Below are 5,000 nucleotides of genomic sequence, written 5' to 3'. Positions count from 1 at the left end.
ACACAGCCTGTAAGAGATTATATCTAACAGCTGCTGCCTCTGAAACACACATGCACACAAACACAAACACAGCCTGTAAGAGATTATATCTAACAGCTGCTGCCTCTGAAACACACATGCACACAAACACAAACACAGCCTGTAAGAGATTATATCTAACAGCTGCTGCCTCTGAAACACACATGCACACAAACACAGACACAGCCTGTAAGAGATTATATCTAACAGCTGCTGCCTCTGAAACACACATGCACACAAACACAAACACAGCCTGTAAGAGATTATATCTAACAGCTGCTGCCTCTGAAACACACATGCACACAAACACAGACACAGCCTGTAAGAGATTATATCTAACAGCTGCTGCCTCTGAAACACACATGCACACAAACACAGACACAGCCTGTAAGAGATTATATCTAACAGCTGCTGCCTCTGAAACACACATGCACACAAACACAGACACAGCCTGTAAGAGATTATATCTAACAGCTGCTGCCTCTGAAACACACATGCACACAAACACAAACACAGCCTGTAAGAGATTATATCTAACAGCTGCTGCCTCTGAAACACACATGCACACAAACACAAACACAGCCTGTAAGAGATTATATCTAACAGCTGCTGCCTCTGAAACACACATGCACACAAACACAAACACAGCCTGTAAGAGATTATATCTAACAGCTGCTGCCTCTGAAACACACATGCACACAAACACAAACACAGCCTGTAAGAGATTATATCTAACAGCTGCTGCCTCTGAAACACACATGCACACAAACACAAACACAGCCTGTAAGAGATTATATCTAACAGCTGCTGCCTCTGAAACACACATGCACACAAACACAAACACAGCCTTTAAGAGATTATATCTAACAGCTGCTGCCTCTGAAACACACATGAACACAAACACAAACACAGCCTGTAAGATATTATATCTAAACACCACCAGCTGCTGCCTCTGAAACACACATGCACACAAACACAAACACAGCCTGTAAGAGATTATATCTAACAGCTGCTGCCTCTGAAACACACATGCACACAAACACAAACACAGCCTGTAAGAGATTATATCTAACAGCTGCTGCCTCTGAAACACACATGCACACAAACACAGACACAGCCTGTAAGAGATTATATCTAACAGCTGCTGCCTCTGAAACACACATGCACACAAACACAAACACAGCCTGTAAGAGATTATATCTAACAGCTGCTGCCTCTGAAACACACATGCACACAAACACAGACACAGCCTGTAAGAGATTATATCTAACAGCTGCTGCCTCTGAAACACACATGCACACAAACACAAACACAGCCTGTAAGAGATTATATCTAACAGCTGCTGCCTCTGAAACACACATGCACACAAACACAAACACAGCCTGTAAGAGATTATATCTAACAGCTGCTGCCTCTGAAACACACATGCACACAAACACAAACACAGCCTGTAAGAGATTATATCTAACAGCTGCTGCCTCTGAAACACACATGCACACAAACACAAACACAGCCTGTAAGAGATTATATCTAACAGCTGCTGCCTCTGAAACACACATGCACACAAACACAAACACAGCCTGTAAGAGATTATATCTAACAGCTGCTGCCTCTGAAACACACATGCACACAAACACAAACACAGCCTGTAAGAGATTATATCTAACAGCTGCTGCCTCTGAAACACACATGCACACAAACACAAACACAGCCTGTAAGAGATTATATCTAACAGCTGCTGCCTCTGAAACACACATGCACACAAACACAGACACAGCCTGTAAGAGATTATATCTAACAGCTGCTGCCTCTGAAACACACATGCACACAAACACAGACACAGCCTGTAAGAGATTATATCTAACAGCTGCTGCCTCTGAAACACACATGCACACAAACACAGACACAGCCTGTAAGAGATTATATCTAACAGCTGCTGCCTCTGAAACACACATGCACACAAACACAGACACAGCCTGTAAGAGATTATATCTAACAGCTGCTGCCTCTGAAACACACATGCACACAAACACAGACACAGCCTTTAAGAGATTATATCTAACAGCTGCTGCCTCTGAAACACACATGCACACAAACACAAACACAGCCTGTAAGAGATTATATCTAACAGCTGCTGCCTCTGAAACACACATGCACACAAACACAGACACAGCCTGTAAGATATTATATCTAACAGCTGCTGCCTCTGAAACACACATGCACACAAACACAAACACAGCCTGTAAGAGATTATATCTAACAGCTGCTGCCTCTGAAACACACATGCACACAAACACAAACACAGCCTGTAAGAGATTATATCTAACAGCTGCTGCCTCTGAAACACACATGCACACAAACACAAACACAGCCTGTAAGAGATTATATCTAACAGCTGCTGCCTCTGAAACACACATGCACACAAACACAAACACAGCCTGTAAGAGATTATATCTAACAGCTGCTGCCTCTGAAACACACATGCACACAAACACAGACACAGCCTGTAAGAGATTATATCTAACAGCTGCTGCCTCTGAAACACACATGCACACAAACACAAACACAGCCTGTAAGAGATTATATCTAACAGCTGCTGCCTCTGAAGCACACAAACACAGACACAAACACAGCCTGTAAGAGATTATATCTAACAGCTGCTGCCTCTGAAACACACATGCACACAAACACAGACACAGCCTGTAAGAGATTATATCTAACAGCTGCTGCCTCTGAAACACACATGCACACAAACACAGACACAGCCTGTAAGATATTATATCTAACAGCTGCTGCCTCTGAAACACACATGCACACAAACACAAACACAGCCTGTAAGAGATTATATCTAACAGCTGCTGCCTCTGAAACACACATGCACACAAACACAAACACAGCCTGTAAGAGATTATATCTAACAGCTGCTGCCTCTGAAACACACATGCACACAAACACAAACACAGCCTGTAAGAGATTATATCTAACAGCTGCTGCCTCTGAAACACACATGCACACAAACACAAACACAGCCTGTAAGAGATTATATCTAACAGCTGCTGCCTCTGAAACACACATGCACACAAACACAAACACAGCCTGTAAGAGATTATATCTAACAGCTGCTGCCTCTGAAACACACATGCACACAAACACAAACACAGCCTGTAAGAGATTATATCTAACAGCTGCTGCCTCTGAAACACACATGCACACAAACACAAACACAGCCTGTAAGAGATTATATCTAACAGCTGCTGCCTCTGAAGCACACAAACACAGACACAAACACAGCCTGTAAGAGATTATATCTAACAGCTGCTGCCTCTGAAACACACATGCACACAAACACAGACACAGCCTGTAAGAGATTATATCTAACAGCTGCTGCCTCTGAAACACACATGCACACAAACACAGACACAGCCTGTAAGAGATTATATCTAACAGCTGCTGCCTCTGAAACACACATGCACACAAACACAGACACAGCCTGTAAGAGATTATATCTAACAGCTGCTGCCTCTGAAACACACATGCACACAAACACAGACACAGCCTGTAAGAGATTATATCTAACAGCTGCTGCCTCTGAAACACACATGCACACAAACACAAACACAGCCTGTAAGAGATTATATCTAACAGCTGCTGCCTCTGAAACACACATGCACACAAACACAGACACAGCCTGTAAGAGATTATATCTAAACACCACAGGTAGAAAGGCACAGTTTGATTCCACCCATCGACTGTTGAGCTTCTTTATCTTATATTAGTTCTATTCTTTTCTTCTACACCTGCTGGCTGCTGCCAACATTCTATCTTATATTAGTTCTATTCTTTTCTTCTACACCTGCTGGCTGCATGCTGCCAACATTCTATCTTATATTAGTTCTATTCTTTTCTTCTACACCTGCTGGCTGCATGCTGCCAACATTCTATCTTATATTAGTTCTATTCTTTTCTTCTACACCTGGCTGCATGCTGCCAACATTCTATCTTATATTAGTTCTATTCTTTTCTTCTACACCTGGCTGCATGGTGCCAACATTCTATCTTATATTAGTTCTATTCTTTTCTTCTACACCTGGCTGCATGCTGCCAACATTCTATCTTATATTAGTTCTATTCTTTTCTTCTACACCTGGCTGCATGCTGCCAACATTCTATCTTATATTAGTTCTATTCTTTTCTTCTACACCTGGCTGCATGCTGCCAACATTCTATCTTATATTAGTTCTATTCTTTTCTTCTACACCTGGCTGCATGCTGCCAACATTCTATCTTATATTAGTTCTATTCTTTTCTTCTACACCTGGCTGCATGCTGCCAACATTCTATCTTATATTAGTTCTATTCTTTTCTTCTACACCTGGCTGCATGCTGCCAACATTCTATCTTATATTAGTTCTATTCTTTTCTTCTACACCTGGCTGCATGCTGCCAACATTCTATCTTATATTAGTTCTATTCTTTTCTTCTACACCTGGCTGCATGCTGCCAACATTCTATCTTATATTAGTTCTATTCTTTTCTTCTACACCTGGCTGCATGCTGCCAACATTCTATCTTATATTAGTTCTATTCTTTTCTTCTACACCTGGCTGCTGCCAACATTCTATCTTATATTAGTTCTATTCTTTTCTTCTACACCTGGCTGCATGCTGCCAACATTCTATCTTATATTAGTTCTATTCTTTTCTTCTACACCTGGCTGCATGCTGCCAACATTCTATCTTATATTAGTTCTATTCTTTTCTTCTACACCTGGCTGCATGCTGCCAACATTCTATCTTATATTAGTTCTATTCTTTTCTTCTACACCTGGCTGCATGCTGCCAACATTCTATCTTATATTAGTTCTATTCTTTTCTTCTACACCTGGCTGCATGCTGCCAACATTCTATCTTATATTAGTTCTATTCTTTTCTTCTACACCTGGCTGCATGCTGCCAACATTCTATCTTATATTAGTTCTATTC

General features: G+C 41.4%; 1 protein-coding gene across 1 annotated transcript in view; it reads right to left on the bottom strand.

The window, feature by feature from the left end:
* The window catches only part of tmod2 (tropomodulin 2), a 43,806-nt gene that overhangs the window by 7,857 nt on the left and 30,949 nt on the right, over nt 1–5,000 (bottom strand). The gene's annotated exons all lie outside the window — the stretch shown is intronic.

Source organism: Poromitra crassiceps, assembly GCF_964638095.1.
Source record: "Poromitra crassiceps genome assembly, chromosome: 16".
Taxonomy (NCBI): Eukaryota; Metazoa; Chordata; class Actinopteri; order Beryciformes; family Melamphaidae; genus Poromitra; species Poromitra crassiceps.
This window is presented reverse-complemented; position numbering and strand designations above follow the sequence as displayed.